Source organism: Gossypium arboreum, chromosome 1, assembly GCF_025698485.1.
Source record: "Gossypium arboreum isolate Shixiya-1 chromosome 1, ASM2569848v2, whole genome shotgun sequence".
Lineage (NCBI taxonomy): Eukaryota > Viridiplantae > Streptophyta > Magnoliopsida > Malvales > Malvaceae > Gossypium > Gossypium arboreum.
Genome location: NC_069070.1, coordinates 15,696,069 through 15,711,763, shown reverse-complemented (window position 1 = coordinate 15,711,763; position 15,695 = coordinate 15,696,069).

Genomic DNA, 15,695 nt, shown 5'->3' with positions numbered 1-15,695 from the left:
TTTATTCAATTTAGTCTCTAAAACCGAGACTAACATAATTTCAATTCAAAACCCAAATTTTTAAACCTATTCCACTATAGTCCTTTGTATACCTCCTATTTCTCATTTTTACCACCAATTTTGAAATTTATACATTTTAGTCCCTGTTGTACACAACTACAATTTAACCTTGCAATTTAGTCATTTTCACTCCCAAGCTTAAATTCTAAAAATCTAATACCTAAAACTTCAAAGATTCATCCATGGCATCATTCTAAAACTTTAAAAATTCTGAAAAATATCACATAGGTCAGCTATATTGAGCTCTCGGGATTTTGAAAAACATAAAAATTACAAGGAAATGACTAAATTGAACTAACCACTTGAAGCTTTGAATTTTAAGACCCTAAGGTCGATTCTTCCTCCTCGCCAACTTGTTAATTTCAATTTGCATGAATGAAGAGATGAATGGTCTCTATCCATCCACCTTTGGTTTTATTTTTATTTGTCTTTCATTTTATAACTAATTATTAAATTACCAAACTAACCTTTTTAATGTTTAACATCATTTGCCACCGTCTACTAACATTCATATAGTGGAAAATTTTCCACTTTAAGCCCTAATTTAAGTTCCAATTAAAATTTCTCTAGTGATTGAACTTTTAGCATTTTTACAATTTAGTCCCTATACCTTAATTAATCACTAATTCGATAAAATTACCTATCCAAAATTCAATTCACCTACTATATAACTTCTTAAATATTGAATAAAAATATTCATGGATCCAGTTTATAAAAATGGAATCTTGAAATCGTGTTTTCTAACACCACTAACTTTGGGGCCGTTACATGTTTCATATAAAATATTATATATGAAGAATTTCGTACCATATAAATTAGAATTTAAAAAATAAAATTGTGAGTTGCAACAAAAATATATAATATTTTATTGATATAAATTATATTTACATCATAAAAAGTAAATGAAAAATATATCATCTGCTTCATCGGGCCGAATGTCTGTCACAAGGCAGTAGCTGATGGTTGTGAGTAAGATTTCTACATACAACTTGGGGTGTCGATTCCTCCTCTTTCATAAACCTTGTATTCATCTTTATCTCAATCCTTGTCTTCATCTTTATCTCCACCCTCGTCTTCTTTTTCATTTCTTTCTTTCGTGGTTGAGTGCGATGCTCATCCTAGCCTCCCATCACGTGTCCTCCATTCTATGAGAAGGTGGTTGCAATGATGAGCCACATTGATAAAACAATGACATGGTGGGTGTTTGTGACACTATCAAAGAATAACCGTATGATGTTGCAAAACCCGGTTGCACATAATATCCCGGAACCATTGTTATTAGTGGATATGTCTGCATTGATGTCGGCACCGAGTAATATGCTGGGGACATGGGTGTCGTGAAATACACACCTGTAAAAGGTATAGATACAGGATGTTGCGGTGGTGCAAGTGTGGTACTTGTAAAAAATACATGGGGTTAGTGAAAAGAACTAGAATATGTAGGGGGAACTGACCGAGATGTGGTGCAGACATCGGTGCCCCTTGTTGGGTTAGAGCCAATGATGAACCCATCGCGAAACTTATTCTGAACATACGATGCTGGGGTGATCATCATGACCTCTTCATAAGAATTTTCCTACTTCTCACCTCTATTGACATTAGATATGACTTGCCGGTGAGTCTAAACAAAGGCATGTACTCTATAGAGGTCATCGTGTCCAATGTGAAAAAAGGTTCGCGAATGGGTATGAAATCCATCATACAATCTCAAATTTCGATATACTCATTGTGAAATTCTCACTATTTTTTGTCGGATTTCCCTTACAAATCAAGCTTGCGCAGTGCTTCAATGTCTTGTGGTGCTGGTAAAAATTTTTGCCTCCACCCGAATTGTTATATCACTCAATCGGATTCCTGCATCTCCATCATCGTGTAAATTATCAATAGCACATTCATATCCCACATACTTCGAATGGCCAAAAATTCGAGCAGAACACATTCTATGATATCCAGATCGACCTATGACATCCATTCAAACTGTAGTACATGATTATAAATTTTGTTATCTACAAAATTTTAAATTTCAAATCATTGCATAATTTTTACATATTTAAAAAATTCAATAACTAACCTCGACTTCCGAGTGTTGATCTAACAACAGTTAGATATCTTCGAGTTACTCCGATAGTCCCACATAACTCGACCTATGGTTCCACTTACTTAAATAATATGTTAATTCGAACATATAATAAATAAACAACATTTACTATGTTAACCATATATTTTTATCAAATGAATTTTACCTTGTCACCAATGGGAATGTATAAGGGTTGTCCACTTGGGGACGTAAAAATGGTAGCCGACACCATGCCCATGACTGCAACAGGAGTAGACAACCACCGATTGATATCTTATCTGATTTCGTCACCCGACACAAATCCCTATACAATGTGACCAACACGGTTGATCCCCAACTTAGTCACCGCATTCTTTGAAGTTGACTAGGTGCAACAACCACCTTATATGTACCAAATTTTGAGATTTATCGGGCATTAGAATGCCTCTGATTAACCTTAGGATGAATGTTTGAGCGTATTATTCTTTTTCAATGTTAGTCACATCCTTAGGAAGGTCTTTAGAATTATCTTCCAACCATTTCATCTCTATCTGGTCATCTTGAAACTGGTTTGGCACATTTCTTAAAACTGCCTCACAAAGGTCCTCCTTACCAGGAACGACCACTGCCCCTTAACTGCCTCTAAACATACCAATGTCCAGAGTAGAAATCCTACACGAAAGATGTGGAAACGGTATTTGGAAGTATACGAGTCAGGTTGTAATATAGTTACAACAGAGTACGTGAGTACTCTAAGGATCGTACCCAAGGGAGGCGAGCACTAAATTAATTCTAATTTTAACATAAATAGATCTAATTAATACTTTAATCAAATTATGGTACGAAGAATTACAAAAAGATTTTTTGGATTATAATAAAATAATAATAAAATAAATAAAGGAGAATTAAATGAATGAAAAGCAAGAAATCAATTAAAGAAATATATATCAAATATGGGCATGGGTGATTAGCTCGCTTCAGTAATCTTAATCAATTATCGTATCAGGTTCTCTTGTTCAATCAACTAGTCAGTGCATCAGCAGGATCTTTTGATAAGTCCACTAAAATAGTGAGTCGGCAAGAACTACTTATCTTTCGACCTCACAGTCTTGACCAGTTTAGGGTTAAGGTGTTCACATATAAACCATACCAATTTCAAGTTAATTCCTACATGGATGACTTCCTAAGGTTATCAGGCCTAGGGTTTAGGTTCTTCCCATATTGAATAGCTGATCCATTAAGCAATCCCTACAAAACAGTTAATTACTCATTCTTCCACTCGCTAATCCCCCACAGGAGGATTAATTCCTCATGGATCCAATAAACAATATGAACTTGAATAAAAGAGTGAACATAAAGAACGATTTCAAGAATAAATTTTAGAATAAGCCTGATTGTATTGAATTAAAGTGTAGAATCTTCACAGAGTTTGAGAAAAGTTTCAGAATCTAATTTCTTCCCGAAAGTAAATAACAATAATGGAAATAAAGTTTAAAACCTAACGGAAAAGAAAAACTAAAATCTAAAACTAAATAGAAAATTATACAAAGGAAAAAGGGGTCCATAATATGTGTTAGTTGAGCCTATTTATAGACTTAGGATGGTTGTTGTCCTTAATCCTAGGTCAACTGACATTCTCGAGCTTTAAAGTTGGATTGTGCAAACCAAAATGCCCCTGGCTTGTATTATTTTCATGTGTAGAAGCGATGTCACAACACATCAGGTCCTCTGCCGTAACATCAAGGGCAGTATGCTCAGCTTCAAGGTATCTTTAGGGATATGTCGCGACATCTTCAGGTTGTGTCACGACATTAAAGGCAGTCTTGGACTTCTTCAATTCTACTCCCTATGTTGCAACATCTAATACTTTGTGTTGCAACCTTTAGATGTCACAACCTAGCGACCAATATTGAGTTATTACGCCTTCTAATGGTCTCCTGGACACTCACGAAGTGTATTAGTTCACCCTTAGGCCTCTTCTGGCCTCTAAGGTCAATAAAAGACTCGAATAACAAATCTTAGTACACTTAACTAAACTTGCTGAAAAGTAATTAAAATATAACTAAAATGCTTATGCTCAAGCTCCTAAAGTGCGAAAAATAGTTTAATCTGCTACACCGAATTACGATAGATCACCCCTATAACGACTGGCCCATCCACCGATAAATTGAGTTGTAAAGCTATACACTCACCGCATGGAAGATGAAATGTGTGTCTCAGGTCTCCATCTTTCCTTAAATGCATTGATAAGTGTAGGATCCAATTTATAGCCCCCAAGCATACGAGACGCATGTAAGAATCACGTATCTTACAAATAACCACAAATTTCATTATCTAGGCTCTTTGATAACTTGTGTATGAACCCTTTCAAAACACAATCATCCACCTATTAATATAAACAAAATAAAATAATTTTAAAAATTAAAAAACTTTAAAATTAAATTAATTGAAAATGAAAAATTTTAAAAATTTTCCTTACCATTATCGATTGAGCAGCGAAAATGTGCTTGTCGTCAAAATGAATTAGAGAACTTGCCATTATTGAAAATTTAATCAAAATGAATAATCTATGAAATAATAAAATAAAACTATAATATTTTTATACAAATGTATTGAAAAATTTCAAACAAATCTTGAGAAAATTGAGAGAATTAAGAGTTTAGAGAGAATAGAAAGGGTTAGATTTGAGTGAAAAGAATGAAAAATGTCCTGGTATTTATAAGAAAATAAAAAAACCATTGGACTGTTTAAAAATTCTACCGTTGGCGCATTGGAATTTGTACCATAAGAGGAAAACATGTCCAATTGGGTTCGCTTTCACACACTCTCCAAAATCGACCTATTTTCCTAAATCTTGAAAAGGAGGCTTATTTGGCCAATTGAAAAAATGGCGTATTTATCATATTTAGTCTTGTATATGATCCTAAATAGTTATTCTAAATTTCATTTTTATAATTAATATAAAATATAATGTATTAATATTATTTCAATTTAAATATAAATAAATAATTATTACTAAATAAAATTTAATTTGAAATTAATTTATATATCAATATGTTTATTAAATTTATAAATATATATAAAAGAAAATACATGGAAATACTTTACATGTGCTAGGTTAAGGAAATGACCATTATTTTATTTTTTTAATCTTTCCTTGTAGGTTATCAAAAGGAAAATACAAATGAAATAAATGGAAAAATTTATTATAATATATGTTCCTAAATCATCAATCACTTTATTTTTTTATTAATTCTTTTAGAATAAAGGTATCTTTCAGTATCCATTTTATGGTAAATGAAAATTAATCTTTTAAAATTTGTAGTTACCTCTCTTAACAATGTCGTCTCCAAAAATTTCTATTAATTTATTTAAAATGATTGATTGCTTAATGATACAAGTGTTGAATTATTATTTGCATTTTTCCAAAATAGTTATCATAAATTTAATTTTTATAATTAATATAATATATTAAGATTACTACAATTTGAAAAGAAAATTTTAAATAATTAATTGTTGCATAAAAATAAAAATAAAATGATTTTTAAAATTATGCAAAAAATTTAAAATTTCATAAAATTCTAAAAATATATATAAAAATTCCAAAAGAAACAAAAATTGATCATGTCTTTTTGTCTTCTTTTATGGATGTTGTCTCTTTTTTCATCTAATTTTTTTGGTTGTGTTCAAATCTCTTCCCTATGTGGGTACGATATGTAAGAGATCTGGTTGGGTCTATTTGATTCCGACTTTGGTAAGTGGGTGTCTATTTGTTGTGTGTTGGTGGCGCTACCAATTGGCTGTCAGGCTAGTACGATTGAGGAAGGAGGATGGCATTGCTAGATTACATTTGGATGATGGTGAGGAGGAGGATTGGCAAGTAGTTTTAGAAGATTAGATCGAGGGTGCCGATACGGGGCTTTGTTTGGTAGGGTGTTTTCTGACGGCTAGTGTGGTCCAATTTCGAGCTATGCGAACTACACTGACAAATTTATGGCATCCATTGGAAAGAGTATCTATTAAGGACTTGGGGTTGAAGCAGTATCTTTCCAATTTTATTATGAGTTGGATTTGGCTAAGTTTGTTGATGGTGCTCCTTGGACCTTTAATAACCATTTTTTGGTTTTTCACTAGTTGCAATTTGGCTAAGATTCGCTTCAGTCCCGTTGTTTTTTTTACTAATTTATGGGTTCAAATCCATGATTTGTCAAACAGTCTGGTGTCAAAGAATATGACAAAACAATTTGAGAATTTTATTGGACAATTTATAAATTATGATGCAAAGTTCATTACATGAAGGGCTTATACAGTTACTGGTGTGCAGGTTCATGTGGATATTCGTGCTCCTTTGAAGAGAAGGAAAAAGATTGCTTTGTCAGCACAAAAGCATGTGTATGCTTGGTTTCAATATGAGTATCTTACTCTATTTTGCGTCATCTATGGGAGGCTTGGTCATGGGGAAAGTTTCTATCCAACCCGTGTTACTCTAGGAAGTAAAGAGATGAATATGGAGTGGGATGAATCTTTGGGGCAAACCCTAAGTGAGATGCCCCGTCAAAGAGCATTTGGCTTCATGAGGACTCTAATATACGATTCTCAAATTTTTTAGGGGAATGGGTAAGATATGGGGAATGATTTGGGGGATTCAAATATTTATAATTTTTTTAATGAGATTAGCATGAATCTAGGAATTAGTTTGGCAAGGAGCTCAAGTGGTGAGAATGAAAATAATATACCTATAGGGGATAGGGCTTTGGATATGGATGGGATGGGCCTAAATAATAAGGAAAGTCCTTTGGATCTGGTTGATGGGAAAAAGAGGCCTAGATCAGACTTTCATGCTTCTTCAATTTTTATTTATGGGGATTCTGCTAAAGCTTTAATGGGTCAGTCTGTGGCTCAAAATGTTTTACCGGCTGGACTTAGTAAGCATATCAACCGAATGCAATGAAAATCCTTAGTTGGAATGTTTGTGGGCTGGAGAACCTTGGTCGGTTCAAAGTTGTGGGAGTACAATCCCTAATTAGTGTTTCTTATCAAAGCGAAACACAATAATCAAAGGATAGAGAGGGTGCATAGGTAGTGTGGCTTCTATCACGGGTTTGATGCGGCAACGTCGAGATTTAGAGGTGGTTTATCTCTTTCTTGGAGAGTATGGCTTAATATAAGTTTATGCAACTTTCCTGGTAGTCATATTGATGATTAGATCAATGATGGGGCTGACGGGAGGAAGTGGTGGTTAACGGGTTTCTATAGAGTATTAAAGTTGCGATTCCGGGTTAATTTTTGGGAGTTAGTATGTCAGCTAAGAAATAGCTCTTTTCTTCCTTGGTTAGTGCTTGAGGACTTCAATGAGATTTATAACTCTTTCAAGAAACAATAGGGTTGCCTTTGGGAGCAATGACAATGGAGGCATTTCGAACTATTTTAAATGATTATGTTTTATCAGATATTGGGTATAAAGTAAGGTGGTTTACTTGGGAACAAGAACATTCATCAAATGCCAATATTCGAGAAAGGCTTAATCTAGCTGTTGCTACTCCTAACTGGTTTGAGTTTTCTTCTTCTTTTGGTTTAATGCATCTACAGCATTATTTTTCAGATCAATGTCCAATTTTGGTTAATAATATGATGTGTAAAGAAGAGGCTCGCATGCGAGATAGGAGGCGATGATTTCATTTTGAGGCTTGTTGGGTTCTTGAGGAGTCGTACGAAGAAGAAATTAGAAAGCTTTGTTTTGAAGTTTTGGGACCATCCCTACTTGTATTAAGCACGTAGGAACGAGATTACAACAATGGGTCATGGGAGTTGATCATCGCTAAACGTACGAACGTTTGAACTGGAAACACTGCAACAAAAAGATATAAAATAGATAGTTGTGTCCGCAAGTATACATGTCAAATTGTAATATAGTAAAGTTTAAAACAAAAGACTTCGGGAAGTAATCCCAGGATCATACCCAAGGAAGGTTGATTCAAACCAAAAACTACTTTCTACACTAACATGACAATAATAATCTAAAATTATAGTACGAAAAACCAAATCAAAATTAAGCAACAAAGATAGCATAAATAAAATTAACAATAGAAATTCACTCAATTGACATACAAAATATTAACTCAAGTTAGTGTTCGTAATTCACTTTAGAATTCAAGTTTTAATGAACTAGCTAATAATTAACTAGTTATTACCTCTCGGCCGCTAACTAATTAACCAATCAACAAAACCACTTATTTATCGATCACGTAGTTTAAACTGGGTTTAAATTAAGAGGTGCTCGGTAAATTATTCTCTCGACCTCAATTACCTAGATTACTTCCTAGGATTGTCAATCCTAGGGTTTGAGCATACATAATTCAAGCCAACCAATTCTAAGGCAAACCCTAATTCTTCTGTCAGTTAATCCCACCTTTGATCGTTAATATCCCTATGGGTTTAGCTAGTCATGGGTTTAAATACAAATTTTCCTAACTTTAATTTAAACATGCAAAGCAAATATTAAACTAAAAAGAAGGGAAAAGAGAAATTGATTCTTTTGATAGGGGATACGCTTTGGAACAATATAAATGTGCAAATGTACACAATCGCAACAAGTAATAATGTGACAAGTAAATGTTGAGTTATCGTGCCCACAAGGACTGTGAAAAGAATTATTTATGAATGCAATTTAAAACACTTTGGTGAAGAAAAATATTTTGATTTGAGGAGGTGATTAAAAACTAAGATTTTAACTAAGTAAAATAAATTAAAATAAAATAAAAGTTCCAATGCACGATTCCAAAAGATGATTTTAATCAAGATGGCATAATAGTGCTAGATTAATTACATTTCTTAACTTAGAATTATTAAACTCATGTTTATGTTGTTACGAACAAATTCACGGCAACTCGATAATTTGCTAACTTATGGACATACTTACCTACCAAAATCCATTTATCTCTTGACTATATCTCTATGTCAATTCAACCGATTAAACAAATTTTAATAAGTAAATGTGTTAATGCACATACATATTTATAAAATTAAAATAATTTGTTGTACATATCTCTATGTCAATTCAAACAATTAATTCAATCTCATGAGCACATAAAAGATTACGTGAGGTAACAATGTATTCCTACCTTGAAATAGTTTAATCACAATAATCTTGTAAGTTATACAAGGCTAATGTATCGTTAGATACCGTTGCTAATTTAACCCTCAGCTACCTTAGATGATTAATCATGCACTGATTAAGTATCGTGTCAATTAATTATAATTTCAATCCATTTAAATAATTAATTCATTAGTTACCTTACAATTGTAATGCAAGAATAACTTGGTCATAGTTTTACTTAATCAAACATCTTACTGAGACCTATTACAACACAAACACAAGTTTAATAACTCAAGTAGACGAAATGAAATCAACCTAACACGAATTAAATTTAAGCCATATTAATTAAATTAAACATGTCAACATCACAAATATTCATCGACATGTTCATAACAACAACAATAAAATTAAAAGGATAAGGAACAAGAATCAAATCTGCTATTTCTCCGAGTTTGACTAAGTTGCTCTGCTCCTCCTTCTCCGCTTGTTCTTGTTGAAATGAGGCTTCCACGAACACTTGAATGCTGCTCCAAATGGTGGTTGAAGGACTCTTTTTCAAGAGGTGAAATCAGCAAGGAATGGGGAAGGAAATGAAGAACAATGAAGAGAGAAAAGTGAGAGAGAAGTGAAGAATGAATGGTTTTGAGATGTGTTTGAAGTGAGCAGCCAAGGGGGTATTTATAGGTTGAGAAGGCTGCCAGAAATAGCCAAAATCAGCAGCCAAAGACTCCCCCCATGGCCGGCCACACATGTGGCATGTTTGAAGATTTAAAACATGCTACTTTTAGGTAGGGGCAAATCTTGAAAGGCATGAATAGTGGAGAGGGTTTGAATGCAAATTGAAGGAGTCTTCAAGGGCCATTTTGCAAGCCTAATAATCAGCCAAAAAACCTGATTGGGTCAACATGTGGGACCATTTTGGGCTGCCCAATGTTTGGTTGGATCGGGTTTCTTGGTTTAGCTCAACTAGGCCCCTTTTTATAATTAATTAACAATAATTTATTTAACCCAAATTAAATTGGATTAAAATTAAAATTAATTATATTATGAATTAATACACATAATTTGGACCATCTTTGGCTGAAAACTTAATTCATCTTGATGCTTCAAAATTGCTTCTCGGTTTTGCACTTCTAATAATGTCTATTGAGCCATTTTTCGCCCTTTGTGCAAATCTGTTGAAAATGATCAAAATTAATCAAAATTTATTATAGAATTAAGTAAATTTTATTATGTTAATAATTTAAGTACAATTTAATTATTTTATAATAATTATATATTTTTCGACAAGAATTTTACCGAGACTGCATGAATTTGAGTTAAAAAGGGTATGAAAATGTGTGTATATTTTCATATTTCCACGCTTATAAGCCGAAAACAATTTAACAGTTGTCGAGAAGTCTGAAAAAAGAATAAAAATCCCGTTGGTAAACTAAAACTAAATTTCAAATAACTTGAAGTTAAATGAAATTGAATCAATCTCTCTAAGGTTGCTAAAAGCCCTATTTATAGGCTGAAATTCATGGGCTAATTTGATTAAAATATCCCTAAAGCTATTAAAGTTCGACTAGGAAAATTTAGCAGAGTTTAACTAGGAGAAGAAACCCAGTTTAGTAGGGAACACATCGCCATGTTGTGACATCGTTTATCAACTTGTCGGGACGTCAGTTTCTTCTCATTGGGACATCGTGTGTCGCATCGTCAGGATTTCAACTCTTCCTTATCACGATGTCAACTTTGTTTCATACAAAATGTGAGGCACACTCCACATTAGGTATATTTGGTTATGCATTGTATTAGTACAGTTTGTTATTCCGTGGTGATGAATGGGAGGTTAAATGTGTCATTTCAGCATTCAAGGGGTTTGGGTCAATATGATGAAGGCTTTGCGACTCTTCTAAAGTTGGCTAGACATGGGGGGCAATTAAGGGGCATACAATATGTTGGCGAAGTCCCAACATTATGCATCTCTTTTTTGTAGACGATAGCATTATTTTCGAAGATGCTTCTCAAAAGTATGAAACTATTCGAGGTAGTGCGTCAATTTTGAGAAATATATTTGCTTATTTCAACACTAATTTTTTTTTTCTGTGGATCGAAAAAGTGTTGTACAGGTTTTTGGGATGAGAAGCACTAAAGACGTGGATAAATACATTGGCCTTCTGACTATGGTGAGGAGAAGGAAATAGGTTGATTTTAATTTATGAAATATTGTCTCTATAGTAGGATATAAAATTGGAATGTTCCAATGCTTTCTCAAGGTGACAAGGAAATGTTTATTAAGTATAAAATTGGAATGTTCCAATGCTTTCTCAAGGTGATAAGGAAATGTTTATTAAGTCGATTTCACAAGCTATTCATGCATGTTCCATGTCTTGTTCTTTGTTGTCGCATTCTTTATGTCGAGATTTGGAAAGGATTATAAATGTTTTTTGATGGTGCAACTTGAGGGATCAGCCGGTGATTAGATGGTGTAAATGGACCGACTTTTGTATACTTAAAGAGAATGGTGGTATGAGCTTTCGTGACTTAGCTAAATTTAATGTTGCATTATTGGCCAAGCAAGCATGACGACTTATGGTGTATCTAGATTCTTTGGTTTCCAGAGTGTTTAAAGCCAAATATCATCCACACTCTGACTTCTTAAGTTCTAGGATAGGGTCTAATCCTTCACTTATATGGAAAAGCATTTGGAGCGCTAAAGGGCTCATTGAAGCAGGGATATGCTAGAAAGTTGGTTCGGGTCTCAACATTTTAGTTTGGAATGATAGCTAGTTGTCGGGTACATTTTCGAGCAAAATTCAGGAATCTACTATTAATCTAATTGTGGATGAAGTCTCAAATCTTATTGACTAGGATATTAGACACTGGAAAATTGATTTGATTAATGCCATTTTTTTCACCAAGGAAACACAATGCATTTTTTGTATTCCATTGGCATCAGGTGATCTATCGTAATTCGTTGTAGCGAATTAAACCATATTTCGTACTTGAGGATCTTGAATAGAAGCAATTTAGTTATGTTTTTACTTAATTTTCATCTTTAGTTCATCAATAATAAGAAGTGTGTTTTGAGTCATTTATATGACCTTAGTGGCCAAAATATGCCTAAAAGAAGGCTAACGTATCCAGTGAGTGTGCAGGACATCATTCGGAGGCATAGGAACACAAGACTGGCCGTAATATTGCAACACGGAGTGTCGATGTTGTAAAATCTAAATTATATAGATTTTTATAGCCGTTTATGTCACCTTTTTACTTCAAATTTATGTTAATACTGAGTATTTGATATTTAAATTGGGTGATTTCTGTTTTTATTGAAACAATGGGCATAATTTTAGTGAAGTATGCAATTTTATAATTTTTTGTATTACTTTTGCATAGTTTCACTGTTTTCTATTACATATTAATTTTTATTTTTTAATTATTGTAGTGGGACCATTGAATTAATAAGAAGGGAAGCTTATTCAATTTATGCATGGATATGAATTAAAATCCCCCTTAATTGGACGACAAAGACAACAAATTGAGCATTCAATTTGATCCAGTTGAAGTTGTCTTGATTAAAAAGAGCAAGCCTGATTAATTGGATCACAAAACCATCCAAGTAGGGGAGAGGAGCCCAAATTCGGTTAAAGCATGAATAGCAGTCCAAGATTAGCTTTGAGATAATTAATTTGGAGGTTCCTACACTTGTAAACAAATTAGAAATCAACTCTCAAAATTTACCTAAGAAACCGTCCACCTCATTGCATGATCATGCATGAAATCAAGCATGGATCAAGCAACCATCAACTCCTTCCTCCACAATTTATGGCCGGCCAAGCAAATGAGAAACCTAAGGGATATTCAAGCTATTTTTAGTAAACTCCTTAGTTATCCCTCTACTATAAATATCATCCCTCTCTTCACATCCATCATTCATTCTTCACTTGTTCATTTCCTCTCCTCTTCACGCTAAAATCCTTTCATTCTCCCCATTCCCCTTAGCTAGAAATTCCTTAAGAAAATTCTTTCTTGGCCAGCCACCTTGAGGAGCACTTTGTCAAAGAGCAAACATAAGGATCAGAGGAAGCCACTACAACTGATTTCTAGATGACTGTTAAAATCATTCAGAGTTTCTTCTTCCTTATCTTTAATTTGTTCTTAGCTATTAAACATGTTCGCAATTTTTTTATTTTTTTCATTAACAATGATAGCTTAATTTTGTTTAGCTAGAATGATTACATCAATTTGATGAAGATCATTCGATTTGTGTTCATGATGTTCTGTGCCTCAATCGTTCATGCTTCCAAATTAAAATCATGCATGTATTTCATTCGTTAAAATGTGATTGAATGCATTAGAGTTAGTTGATCGATCCTGACAATATGGCAATTAATGGATGTAATAATTGGAAAGTGCATGCTTAATTTAGATCCTGATCTTTTTAATAACTTGAGAGAGAGCTCTATTACCTTGCATAACTTTAGGGTTGTGTGATTAAATTGTTGCAAGCCTGATCTATCCTTGTTACTTCACATAAACTCTAAGAAACCCTTTAGTTAAATATGATCATGGTAGTATGCATGTTTTTCTAAGTAAAAGATTCCGAAAGGACTTAAAACTGGTTTCAAAGTTAATGAATGATCGAGTTGCCATAGAATATTTTCTGAAACTTTATTAAGCATGATGAAAATGAACTTAGTCAAATGTGTAATTATTCTAGCTCATTCATGTTATTATTGTTGAATATTGTGAATTTGTTGCTAAACCATCTCATTTCATTTATTGCATTTAGATTAATTTATTTTCATTTAATTAACTTACTTTAACACCTACCAATCAAAATTATTGTGTTTTATTAAAAACTTGTAATATTTAATTTTGCAATTATTTGATTAACATATACAGTGCCTGTGAAGACGATAACTTTGTTACTTACTTATTACTTGCTAATGACTGTGTACACTTCCACAAACCCCCAGTGTTACAAATGTCGCGACATAGTAAGCAAAACACTCAAAAGGAACAAACTGCCTTCAATGTCATGACACAGTCAGATGGTATTGCGACAGAACCCTGTAATCAAGCCTCAGCTCATAAACTACCACTAGTGTCGCGATACAGGCCAGAGGATGTCGCGACACCGCCTTGACGAGGGAAATTAATGAGCTAAGGGCATTTTGGTCTGCACAATAAACTTTAATGCAAAAATGTTAGCCAAATTATGTCAATGAACGATGGCCAAACCTAAGCCTATAAATAGACAACTCTAAACACTTTATAAATGATTTTTATTCAAGTTTTAGGTTACGACTTTCATTTAGTTTTATTTTTAGTTTCTTTCTAGTTTGTTCTAGACTTAGGTTATTTTCATTTGTTGTGGAACTCGATTTGTGAATTCATCAACTCTTCTTGTATTGTTGTTTATGAAATTATCAATATATATCAGGATTCTTCTTAAACTCTATTCTTGATCTATTATTTATGTTTATCTTTTCAATCAAGTTTATGATGTTTATTAGATCCATGAGGAACTAATCCTCTTATATGAGATTAGCAAGTTTACGTGGGAGTAATTAACTTCTATGTAGGGTTTCTTAGTGGATCAGCTGGTTGAAATAGGAAGAACTTAAAATCACTAGGCCAAACAACCCTTGGAAGCCATCTAGGTGGCAATGAACACAAAATTGGTATTGTCTATCCATGAACACCTTACCCAATCCAGTTTAGACTGTAAGGTTGAGAGATAAGTAGTTCTTTTTGGCTCATTAGTTTAATAGAAGATCGAGAGATCCAGCTAGGTTAATGACTAGTTGATTGAATAGAACCCGAAATAGGAGTTAGTTATGATCACCAAAATGAGTTAGTCTTCCGTCCTTAGAATTGATAAAGTTTACAAATTAGTTTCCCATCTTTATTTTAATGCATTTTAATTATTTTCATACAATATGGTTTTCATCACCTTCGGATTTATCTTAATATAGTTTAATTAAAGCACTAATTAGATCTATTAACTTAGAAATTAGAATTAGTTTAATTTCATCTCCCTTGGGTGCAATCCTTAAAGTACTCTAATACTTTGCTATTTAAATCTATATTACAACCTAACCCGTAGACTTGCGGAAACAACCTAATGATAATATTTGGTTGCAAGATTTACACTCCAGACGTTAGTACGTCCAAAGGCGGTCAAGTTGTTGGCATTGTTGCCGATAAGGCAACGTTACTAGATAATTTTTACGTTTAATAGAAAAATTAAGAAAATTTTAAATTATAGATACGTTAGATACGTTAAAATTTTTGTTTTTTTTTTACTTTTATTCTTCTCTATTAACATTTTTATTTTATTTGAAGATCTCAATTCACATTTCGGAAGAGGAAAATACCTATTCAGCCAATAATTGAGAATAACTTCGCAGTATTATCATGGACGAATTCGATTATCCGTGGTCTGACAATGAAATTAACTATGATGATGAAATATATGAGGAGGGAGTG